This window comes from Corvus cornix, chromosome 1, assembly GCF_000738735.6.
Source record: "Corvus cornix cornix isolate S_Up_H32 chromosome 1, ASM73873v5, whole genome shotgun sequence".
Taxonomy (NCBI): domain Eukaryota; kingdom Metazoa; phylum Chordata; class Aves; order Passeriformes; family Corvidae; genus Corvus; species Corvus cornix.
In genome coordinates, this window is record NC_046332.1 from 36,270,705 (window position 1) to 36,283,855 (window position 13,151).

A 13,151-nucleotide genomic window follows, 5' to 3' on the forward strand; every position below is an offset into this window, starting at 1 on the left:
TGTACAGAATTTCTAGTGGAGCCACAACAGTGACAGTGATGAAGATATGAAATGAGCTGGTTTAGAACACAGGAAAAGATGGCAGGAAATACAAATTATAAGTAGATATAGATATCAATAGATCTATAAGTATTAGAATACAGATATAGAAAACATGGCAAAGACCCAGTGGGTATGTACTGTGTAAAAGACATGCGAAGATACTGAGATAATCACAAATTTCAGACATTCATTTTGCATATATGCTGGGAAAGCATTTGTGGGAAAGGTCTCTTTTAGGCAAACATGTAGATGTTGTAAAGATGCCAGAGGTAAGATTGTAGATTACATTGCAACACCTGGGCATTTGAAAAGCCACACAGTAGTTTGCCAACAGCCCTGTTTTCTCTTGAGGCAGAAGCTAGGAGAGGGTTAAGCCAAAATGAACTTATTCAATGGAAATTCAAATACTTGTAATAAATAATGAATGTACTAAAATTGTATTTAGAGATCATTAGCGTAATGCTTACCAGTTCTCTGTCTGTATTTAACTGTTTCATCTAAAAAGAAGGAGACAAAATGTTTATTTTGGGGAACCAAAACAATGATATGAAATCAAAGGGGGCTGATGAAGGAAAAGATGCTCTTAGAAAATAGAGTACTTTGATATTTTGTCATTACTGTTAAAAAAAATACATTATCCTTCTGTTTTGCTGCAAAATGAGGGAAAAGGACCACATTATTCAAAAATGCTTTTCAGATATGGAGTTCAGTTCAGCACAGTTCTGAAGTGCACAGTGACTGCAATTTCAAATGTTCACAGTTACATTACAAAAACTTAAAAAAAAATTACAAAAGTGTAATTTCTATATAGGTACAAGCAAATCTTTTAGAAACAATATATGATTTTTTTATATCAAAGTCTGAGAAGTCCAAATGAAACTCAAAGATGTTCCCATTTACTTTAAATTGGTACTTGGCATCTCCTTTGGGATTAATGAATGTTATTATATCTTCATATAATGCTGAATGACTATTTGCTGAAAAATTGAGGTTCTTTTAAGGTCCCTTAGGTTGGGCACTAAATTAATTGGGTTATTTGAACTCTATTAGTCATCTGAAACAACTTGGCCTCTATTTCCTGCTCTTAGCGACTTATTAATGTGGAGAGGAGAGGAAAAGAGCAAAGGAGAAAATGTCAGCACACTTATTTGCGGGTAATGCTTCCATCTGGAGAGCAGTGACCACCACAATTCTTGCAAAGAGGCGGAATTGTACAAGCCTTCTGGAGAGCTGCTTTCCTAGAACTGAAGTGAAAATGCTATTGCAGTTAAAGGTAGAAAAGACCACATTCTGTAGTGTCCTATGTTGACCCCTTTGAAATTTTCCATTGCTGGCAGTGAGAGACCAAGTGAGGAATGAGGACACCCAACTGCCACTTGTCCTTCACACAGCTCATATTTCCCTTCATCCTATCACAATGATGTAATTGAAGTCTGCAGCCTGTGTCTATTAAGCTGTAAACAAATGCATCTGTCAGTCAGTGAGAAATTTTAGAAAGAGGAAAACCATGCAGTTCATCATATGTAACCACTAGGAGAAACTTAAGCACTGAAACTGCTCACACTGATCATGTTCTCAGGCATGAGCAATTAGAAGTAGGACCAGCAAAACCAGGGTATGTATTTGTAATTTCAGCTGCTGGGCTGGTTTCAGAATTCTCCAAAGAGGGATGTAAATAGTCATGTGACCAGCTGTTTAAGCCTAAATCTGTAATAAAACTAATGAGTTATTTCAAAATATATGTGAGCAGGCAATTAGTTACTAGAGGTGTTAAAAAAAAAAAAAAAAAAATCCGTATTTGTTGTGCAAGGGAAGCTGGAGGTCGTTGTATCCAGAATTTTGTGGTTGTAGAATAGATCCCAGTGGATGCAGGTGCATTGCACACCAAACTTGTGCGGGCAGTAGAAGAGCACAGAAGCTTTGGAACAGCTCTTCTGGGTGGATGCTCAGCTCCAGAACAAGTGATGTGATGGCCAGGTCTGCCTTGGATGGTCTCAGCACCATAGATCAAAGCCTCCACAGGAACAGTGCCTTGCAGTAATACCTAGTGGCAGATAAGCATGTGAGCAATGGGCCTGTGTAAACTACATGGTGTAGTTTGAGCACAACAGCACCTGCCAGAGGATGGGTTCTTCGTCTAGAAAGGCTCATGCACTCAATGTAAGAAGTGTGACGTTATGTGATACTAGACTGACCATAGATTTTACTAATTTCAAGCTTATTTGGTGAAATTGTCTGTTTTGTTTTGTTTTGTTTTTTCCCCAGATTGTTGCTCATATCTCTACAGTTGATGGCAGTTTCATTTCTGTGTCATTTTGCCTTTATTCCAGTGTGCCATAATCCTTGCTTAACATCTCCATAGAAAACTATATTAGCAAGCAAAATATCTGCACGCTACAACCTGTTTCAGAGCTTAAGGTTATGAGATGGGTATTTTCCTTATGATCTTCTAGGTATCTGCATTGCTATTCCACATTGGAAGAACAATCTCATCAGTAAGAACTGTGAGATTTCCCTGTTTTCACAGTTATGTGAATGCCACCCTTCCTCAAGTAATAATCACTTGCTAACCTTGCATTTGTTGCTCTTTCAGATTTCGCAGCCAGAAGTGACTCTGCTGACAGCTTGATAAACTGTTTGCCACTTATGATGGCTTTGCCTCTTCCAGGAACATTCTTTCCTGTGTATACTCACTTTGAAGAACCACCCTGGTTTTAATCTGAAGCTTCTGCACAAATTAGGCAGCCTTTGCTCTGCAAAATTACTGGGAGGAAAAGAGTGAAATTGTGGCTTAAGTAAAACATTGCCTATAATAAAAGAACAAGTTCATGTGGAAGAAGAGTTCTGTGGCACTAATAATGTGGGTGCCTCTTGATGTGGGTCCTAGTTTCACATGGGTCTTGGCAGTAAGATGATACAGAAGAAGATACAGTTTTCAGGTTATATCTTGCATTTCATTTCATGGTCTGCTTCGATTATTTTCTGTTTGCTTTTTAGGTAATTTGGTGCCAAATTTACCGACAGGTGGTGCTGCTGCTCTAAATCCTCTCTGTTCAGTCTTGATTTGAGAAAGTAATGTTGGCACTTGCATTTCAACATTCCAGAGGTTTCTCAGGCTCTAGAGAAAACCACTATGAAATATTACTCAGGTATAATCTTTTATATGTATTCCTGGGAAGATAATGACAATAATGAATCAGGCTCTTTTATTATAACAATGTTATTGTGCTTGTATATAACATCTTTCAAAACAATTGGACTCATCCCACATGTGAAAGATCTTGGACTGTCTGACTCTCCTTGCCATAGTGTCAAGTAATAGGCAATGAACGTTTTCTTAATACACACTGAAGTAATTATTTTCATACATAATGCTTGGGAACAGAGAGATACTAAAAATTACTTGTCTGAGTCAGGTGGGAAGTCTTTATCAAAGCAAGGAATAAAATCCAGGTAACTTGTGTCATACCTAATTTACTTGCTGTTGGTTGGGCGCTCCTTCCTTGAGAAATAATTCGAGAAAGGATTTCTGTCCTGTCTGGCACTGACAGAAAAATTACTGTAACATCAGAACAAGCAGGAATATGGTCCTGCTACCCCTCTCTTCTTTTCTAGAAGCAATGAGGCATAGCTATTTTATTACGTTTGTTGTCATTAGTCAGGGCTACTGCTTGTTTGTCTGAGGCTACCAATAAACACAGTGTGATTTATGCAGAACTGCTTGAGGGATGGCTTGACTCCAGAAGCACAGTTTAGCCTTTGTTTGGCAGTTGTTTGCCTAATGCAGAAAAATGTGTATGAAAGCTATGAAAAATGAATCTGTGCTGTAACACCCAGCTTGTAAAATCCACTTGATTTATCCTGCAGAAGATATTGCAATATAAAGGAATAATGAAGACAATGCCTGCCTTCATTTTCTCTTATTTTTTTGTTATGCTGTCATCTTCAATATTATTGCAATGGATTCAGGCCTACATGGAGTCATCATGACTAATGAAATGTCTTTAAAATCAAAGATGATCTGTGATGCTGAGCTTTGAAAGGTCATTTTTTAAATCTAATTGTAACATATGTGGAATTTTCTTTCTCTTGTATGATTACTCTGATTTAATCATGAACCGTAAGGGAGAGATGGGGTGGAAGAGAGAGAGTAGTAGAGCATTTGAAGAGGCATTGTTGCCTCTCCAGAAGTAGGTCATCCACCCTAAGTGCTGTGTTACTGTCGCAGGCTGATTATTGCCTGGTCCTTTCGTCTGTGGGGGACCTTAAAGCAGTGGTTTCCCTCTTGGGGCCTCTGAATCTCTGGAGATCTTCCTTCCACTTCCTTTGGATCCTTGGTCTTGGAGAAGGTATCAGAAAAACAAAAGTATATTTCTTAAACGTGATATACAGGGACTGCCATTTCCAATGAAAAAATAAATATATCAGGGACAAAGTAGGAAAAAGACAAAGTAGGAAACTTTGAAATCATAGATATTAATGATGGTCCCTGCAGAAACTGGGAGCAAGAGGGCAAGGAATGCAAAAGCAAAAATGCAGAAACAAAAGAGCTTCATGCTGAGAATAAAGCCCAGATTTTTCTACACCCAGGTGAAGAGGGCTAAGAAGGCAATTGCCTGGAAACTCTGAGCAATTAGATTAATCTCCATTATCGTTTGAATTTGAATCAAGAGTGCACTTTTGAATTGAACTGCCACCATCCACATTTTCTTTCCTTTTGTTCAGAGTAGTCTCAGAGCACCTAAACTAGAAACATCTCAGGTGAAACCAGGTTGGAAGAGGTATCCCAGGAGCACACCTGGTCCATTTTAGGTGGTAGAGAGCATTCAGGAGACAGTAATGAACTAGATGCAATCTAGTCCAGTAATCTGAAAGAAACCTCCTGAAAATGTGTGGTGCAGGTATCATATGATAATGATCATATGAAAGCCCTTGATGACAGGGGTTTTGGTCTGCTGATGGTGGTCACTGCTAAGTGCTAAGGACAGTGCAGCTTGGTGGGTGGTGTGCAATGGGGTTCCACCAGTGACCACTCTGAGGCTATGGGCCAGTCTTCACATGGAGATGCTTCCCAGTCTTCATGGTTTCGAAGCAGCCTTCCCAGAAACAGGCTGGCTCTCATGGTGTCTGGTACAGGTGAGAGCTGGGTGGGCACTGATTGACCCTGTCACTGTGGGTAAAGGTGAGCACAGAGCTCCAGCCAGAGAAGGGGATTAACATGGGTGAAGGGTGGGCATCCCACTGTGAGATGAGATAGCTGCAGCACCAGGGTCTACCTGGCTGACCAGCAGGGGAAAAAAGGTTTTAAGAAAGTTGAAGAGTGTGGCAGTCTCCCTGCTGGAGTCCTAGTTAGTTATGCAGTACTGTTCCCCTGAAATGTTCATATTGTCTTGCTGAAGTAGGTTTTTTTTTTTTTAATTTGCAGGTCCTGTTAAACACAAATTGGTTTAGCTCTACTACATAGTGTGAATAACTCTCTTCATTCCTTGATATTGCTTCCTTCAGGGTATTTAAACTGTGTTATCATCTCCCTTCAGGCTCCTTTTATCTGACAGTATATATTAAACTCCCATTTTCTCTATTTTTTAAGTCACAGTCTCAAATCTTGTCTTCATTTATTTGCCTGTTTCTTAAATATGTGGGATAAGCTGGCATATTGAATTGAAAATTTCTTATAATTCTAGGTAGATCATTACTGCATTGTATAAAGCTTCTCAGGATTTGACTTAGGCTGTTTTAAATATATCTACTGTTCCAGTTTCTTTTACACACCCAGGTTCGTTAAATTAGGTTTGTTAAATTATATATGCGTCTAATTTAAGGGATTTTATGGGTTTCTTTTGATTTTTTTGTTGTTGTTGTTGGGGGTTTTTTTGGGTTTTTTTAATTGATTTTGGTGTTTGAGTTTAGTGTTGCTTAACAAGTGAGATCTACAGAAAATGTGTTTGTTTGAAAGGCAAGTTGAAATTCTATGAAATATTTTTTTAACTTGATGTTTGTTCTCCTTTGCTTACATAGAAGGTCTGCAGAGTCTGCAGTCCTGCCCCAGGTATGGATGCCTTTGCACTTGGGCATAATCTCATTAGTATCACCAGGTCTTTCTACAGGTACTAAGGTACACCAATATAAATCCAGTTTAGGAATTAAAATATAGCTATGACAACACACAAACCAAAGGAGAGCCTTAGCTAAGGAAGTGATGCATGGTTGGAGGATGAGGGACAGTGGGAACACATGGAAACAGGAGATTGACAACCTGCACAGAGGCATTCTGCAGCTTCTGTGTCTGGAGGTTTCCAAGACCAGACTGGATAAAGCCCCACATAACGTGGTGTGACCTCAGATTTGGCCTTTCTTCGAGCAGAAAATTGGACTAGAGACCTCCTGAGCTTCCTTCCAACCTGAATTTCCCTATGATCCTATGAAAAAGAATGGTGATGTATGAGAAAATATTAATAACCCATGGGAATAAATCAGTGTTTACTGATCTTCCTTCCATAGTTGTTATTATATTAGATTTGAACAACCTCAAGAAAGAACATATTTTCATTTCTTTAGCAGTTGGGATCAATCAATTGCTCCCATAATACACACTAGAATACACTATAGAATATTTTCTGGTCATATCTTCAAATGGCAGAATCAAGTTTACAAACATCTATAGATGTTTATGGTTGACAATAGAGCCTGATTTAGGAACCACAGCGTATTTTATAAGTAGTTTGCTGAAGCAAATACCCTTTCATGTGACCATTTTAATCAATCATGATTTGTCACTGTGAAAGGGTCAGGACCATAAAATATAACAGTATATAGACTCCCTATTAAAGAATCTTCCAATCTGCTTTAAAATCCTGTAACCTTTTATAATCCTATAGCAAATTCTATAACACCTCTCTGTAAAGGTTCAGAATGCCTACTCACAGAACCTTGTGTTCTGAACTACCAAAACTACTGTGTGTGGGGTTTTTTTTTCTTAAATTTTAATAGATACATTCTTCAGAAGGTCTCCCATCTAAGTATAAATTTAGTCCAAGGCTTCTTGGCATATGACATCAGAGGAGATCACGACACTAGACAGCACAGACCAGGTTCGTGACATAATTCTAAATAGTCTTTCAATTAAGGAGAGGTTAAGTATTTACCCCCATCAGGTATTACGCCATGGTTGAATGAGATGAAATATATTGGTGTATTCAGTATGAAGCCACTGAAAAAAATCAGCTGTTAAATAAACACAAGTAAGGCAGATTTATCAGAGAAAAAAATTTTAGATGTAAGCAGGTTGTTGTGCATAAGTGCATCCACAGAGGAGATCTGGCTGAAGAAAACACCTCAAGACTTGTGCTTGGACCTCAAGAATTCATTCATTTCCCAAAGCAATCTGATGTGTTGATTCCTGTAGCCATGGCGTAGCTCCTCATTTTCCTTCCTTCCTCCCTCCCTTGCCCCTTTCTCCCTCTCAATTTTCATTTACTTACTTCCTGCTTTTTTCTCTCCCTTCCCCTTCCTTTCGCCCTGTCTCACACATCTGGAGACTACAGCCTACAGATATGATTTTCCTAAACATCCAGTATATTGCTGCTATAATAATACAGAAGGAAAGGGAATGAACCATAAAATCATTGGCAGATCAAGGAAAAACCTGGTCTGTATCACATGGGAGCACAGGACTCAGAATAATGCGGGGGTTTTTATTTCTAAGGAAGAATTGTAATGATATGTAAATTAAAGGCAGAAGAATGGAAGCCCAGACTGCTGCATGAATAATACTTCTGTAGTTCTGAACAATGAGGATAAGAGTTTTTCAGATGGCTCCATACAGCCACCTCTACAACAGTTACATACAAAACCACATCCAGTTTTGTCCAGACATTTAAAGTGTCCATCTGGGGATTTCTGTTCAGGAGGTGTTCCTTATGACCTAAGGCATTGGTGAAAAGAAAAACAGAAAACTGAACACAGGCAACATTGTTGAGTCCACCCAAATGAGTGTAGGAGATGTAGTTGCTCACTTTTCAAGACAAGTCAGCTGTGAACATCAAGTCTAATGTTCTTCAAATTATGAAAAGAATTATTAATTGTCTTACAGGTAAAGAATATTTATTGGTGTATTCAGTGGCAGGGCTTTTTGTTTTCTTTTTATGTGTAGTGCGAAAATAATTGAGGAATGAAAAATTCTTTTTGGGACTGTAATAACAATTAATCAAAGTTGAGCATGTTATAAAATATGGCTTGGATGTTCATCTGATGCAAATAAGCTCTTGTTTGAAATCAATAGAGCTGTGGCAGTTTATGCCAGCAAAGGGCTTGGCTCTTTTTCTTTTGAATTAATAATTTACCCAATCATTAATTTTTCTTTTTTATAGGTAAGTGCCAGATTTCAACCTGTTCATTCACAAAGCTGTGGAACATAATCAGTTGTAAACTGTAAATCCTGTCTCCCATAATTCAGTGCTTTCTAGGATAGGCTTTGTCACTGTCCATTTTTCTCTTCGGTTTCATCGAGGTGAAATAATGTGAGTTTAGTCATGCTGCTGGTCTGAAATTAACAGTTGAAGAGTACTGGAATTTCTTCTTAACTGTGCCTCCAAAAATCTGGTATAATACTCATGAAGTCTTTAGTGTTACAGTAGTGCCAAATATTTCCTGCCCTCAGATATTTACTGACATGAAAGAAAACGGAGGATCTAGGCTGATGAGGAGCTGTTTTTTGACAGAGACGGAGAGGTACTTTGTCAGAAACAATGCTGCAGCATTGTAGCAACAGCATAGGAGATCTCAGCAGGACATCTTAGAGAGGGGAGGGTGACTGTATTTTAAAACAGAGCTGATTTCATTCATTAATCCACACATTTCCACAGGCACGTGCAACACCAAATCATGTATGTTCAAATAGTCGCTCTTCCCTTGCAGCACCAAGATGCTGATGTGCAGGCAGGCAGACCGAGATTCCCAGTGCTGCCCCAGGGACACAGTTGTATGTCACTCCCTCAGGCAACAAACAGCAGGACAAACAGAAACAGCCTCGAGTTGTGCCAGGGGAGGTTTAGATTCAACATTAGGAAAAATTTCTTCACTGAAAGGGTGGTCAAGCGTGGCGACAGGCTGCCCTGGGAAGTGCTGGAGTCACCGTCTCTGAAAGTGTTCAAAAAAGGTGTAGATGTGGTGCTAATAGACATGGTTTATTGGTGGACTTGGCAGTGCTGGCTCAATGGTTCTTAGAGGTATTTTCCAATCTTAATGATTCTATATTCTATGACACAGGGGGCGAGAGAAATAGGCCAGGTTCTCTTCATGTCTTTTGGGTTTGGCTTAGGTTGGTGATTTTGGATGTACCTTTTTTGTTCCCCATATAAACTGGAGATTAGTCTCTGCATCCTGTTCCACCTGGGAGCACTCAGGATTTACACACTGCCTTTTCTTTCCCAGTTTGGGTATCCTGAGAAGAAACATAGAGATGTGCTGGGATCTTGATGACCTCCTGATCTAAGTGACATCAATGCATCATTTGCTTCTAGCCCTCCTCCTGCCATGTAATTCTTTGTGCTGCTTCCACACCTGTACATTTTTATCTATACCAATTTAAGCACCTCTACTGCAATTCTCTGCACAAGACAGATGCTGTTCTCCTAATATTTAATGTAGACATTCATGATGAACTGTGATGCTGAAAAATACATTAATAGGGGCATTACAGAACTGATATCCAACTCGTGTCATAAATTGTCATATTAAATAGCAGTATATCATCACTGGTGTATTACTTCCCACAAGAAGTAATGTTGCAGTAGCAGGACTATTATCGGCTTGAAGGCAAAGGAACATTAAGCTTGTTTTTCATTTAATCCACAGCTGAGTATACCTCATAATACAGGTAATTGCTGTTAAGAGGTGTTAACATAATCTGCATATCTTCTTATCCTTGGGACTGAATTAATCTCATCTAACTATAGACATCTGCAGGGCTGACGTGTACTTCTGAGATACCCAAAGTTCCATGTTACTGTTGAAGAGAAACGGACACTTCTAACTAAGGTGCATTTTTTTGGCCTATCTTAGATGCCTACTTTAGCATAAGAAAAATAACAGCTAAATATGTTTCCCCCCTCTCTTCCTGATTATGAAGGAAGCCTATAGAGACTAGTTCAAATATGGAAATCTACATTTAGTTAGTAACTACCACCCTAGATGTCTACTTTCTGTAATAATGGCCCCACAACTATTATTGACACCACATGTGGACAAAATAAAATTTGCCTGCTGCCCCCCAACAAATCAAATCAGTGATGGAAATATTGTGGAATATAAAGATTTGAATTAAAATATCTTTTCTTTGTGCATAGAATGGAGGGATTGACTTCTCTTGGGATGTAATTGAATGCATTTCCTTTTAGTGAGTAGCGACAAAATTCATTTTTGTACAAGGGGAGTATTTGATCTGGAATCACAGTTTTTCTCCTGGCACATGATAAAAGCCAATCAAATATCTCCTGCACATGACAGCATTTTGTATTCCATTTTCTTCTTACTGATAATTGAGTTGATAACCCGTTTAGCTCCTCTTTACTCTGGTAGGTAAAGATCAGCAGCCAACACAACCATCCAAGGCAACTGCGTTGAAGCTGCTGTATCTTTAATATTTTTTGTTTTCCATGGCTTCGACCTACTGCTGCTCTTGCTAGTTTAAAGGCTCAGATTTCAACTTTTCCATATGACCAACGACTCTCTATTATCACTTCTTGTATGTTGCAATGTCTGTCCAACTCCTGTTCAACTGTTATGGCCAAGGGTTACAAATGTGGCTACTAATTTTCAGTGCTCCCTCTGGAATACTTGAATCCAGCCAGAGTGGCATGGGTCCTGCCGATGACATGGCTGACAGCTCCATACTGATGTTTGAATATCCCACTGGATCCAAAATAGTGCTATATGCTTAAGTTTAGGCATTTGAACCCTGCTCCATCTGGTTTTGAAATTCTTGGACTAAAATATTGGATGGGGTTTTTTTTGAGCTGTATTTCAGTAAGGTAAAGGAAAAAGTAAATAATTTGTCCTGAATGGGATTCCCTTTGAATGACTCAAGGCTCATTCATCTACTAAAAGCCACTTTTCGTGCCCTCTCAAAGCCCCAAACCCCAAGCTCTTTTCAACGTGTGTAATTGCTATTAAATCTGATCCAGATGTTAAGAAATAACAAACTGGTATTAAAAGCTCAGTGGAAACATATCAGCAGAATGCAGTGAAGATGGTCACAAATGTCATGTCCAATGCTGCATTGCAAGTGCTGAAGCATTTTCCAGTTTCTGACTGCAACCCACATTAGCAAACCAAGCCTGATATTTTCTTTTTTTATTTCTTATATTTTTTAATGTTAATTTCTTCGTACAAAAGGCCTTAGCAAGTCAGGCACTTGTGATGTTCAAAGAGCTTGCCTACAGGAAAGACTTGAGTTCTTTGAAAAAGCATGTAGGATCAGGAACGTTGGTTAATATTTACTGGCTTACAACTGTAGATGCTAAATAATAATCAGTTGCACAGCAACGCAAAAACAGAATATTTCACAGAACTAGAATTAGTCCTTGAGCCTTTCCTCTGCTCTAACAGGTTCTGTCAAAGTAGATAAAGAAGAGACAGGATCAGAAACAAGTGCTCTGTCAAAATAAGAGTTGACAGCAAAAGGAGTTATTGTACCATGGAAATGGATTGTGCCATTTGAAATGGAGAGAAAACATGCAAGAAGAGTTAAACTTATCCCTAAGACAAAGCTCCTGGAAGCAGGCTGAGTCCCAGAACTCTGCTGCAGAAGCAACACCTATGAAGTGACAGTGGACAACAGAACAGGTGTTCAAGTGCGATGCCCTTTGTTGGTGGCAGTGGGAACAGTGTATTTGAGAGGGAAGCCCAGCAAGGACTACTCAGTTACTGGGGGAAGCTGATTGTGGGAAGAGCTTCTAGTACCCCACTGCATGACAGAGGTTTGATGGTGACTTAACAGCCTTTTGGTAAAAGGATGAGAATATGCCAAGGCTCTGCTCCTTGCATGACCCAGCATTCCAAATGAGTAACATGTCTCTGTATGTAGATGAGAAAACATGGTTTAACTTCCTTTTCGGGAAGGTCTACTGGCTTTTTTCATTCGTCTCTCTTTGCAGAAGAACTTGCTACATGTCCTGACTGGAAGCCTTGACAAAAAAATGAGAAACAAAAATTGGGAAGAAGGAAGTCCTTGAACTAACATTCTCAATAATGCTTCCCATCATGTTGACTCTCTTGTTCTAATTTGCACTAAAATTGACGTACTTTTTTTTGGTGCTGGTTTAGGCCCCTGTTCAGCATGATTACAAATTTGAAAACTGTGGCTTTAGCTGCGCTGGAGAATGCTGATTTCAGGTTCTGTTACATTATGTCAATACTCTCATGTCACTAGTGCTGTGCTTTCATATTGCTTATTGTAATGATCCCCCTCCTGTAGTCCACGCTGAACGTTTGCACACAGATGATCAGACCTTGCTCTCCTTAAGTACACAGTGCGTTAGAGCCAATGGGTCAATAGCAGCTGGCTGCAAGATCAAGCCCTGACTTTTGAAATAACCTTTGCCAAATCTGTAGTCTATGAAATCAACATTATTAATCTTAAAACATCTTCCATCCACAACCAAAACTCTGAAATGCACATTTGGGATAGTGCAATACTTAATGAAATGTGAACTTTATATGTGATGGATACTGTCCCAGAATGAAACAGGCAGAACATATCCAGTATTTTCAGGCAGAACGTGTAATTCATACCAAAGACAAACCTTGTTTGACTTCAAGACATCTCTTTGTAGAAGTTGTATGACAATCTCCCTTCCAAAAATCTATCATTCTTAATTAGATAACAGTGAATATTGATAGAGAATGGAATAAATATCCATGTGGTGGTGCTTTATTAGGACTTTTCTGGATCTGTGCCTTCATTACATTCTTAGTTTTGCACAGTCCAATATGTAGAAAGAAAATTCTTAGTTGCTGTTGTGCTGCACATTTTATGTCAGAAATGCTGGGAAAATATGCAGGGGTGGAGGAGGGGAAATTCTTCTTTCTGCAAATAGCTTATATAAGCT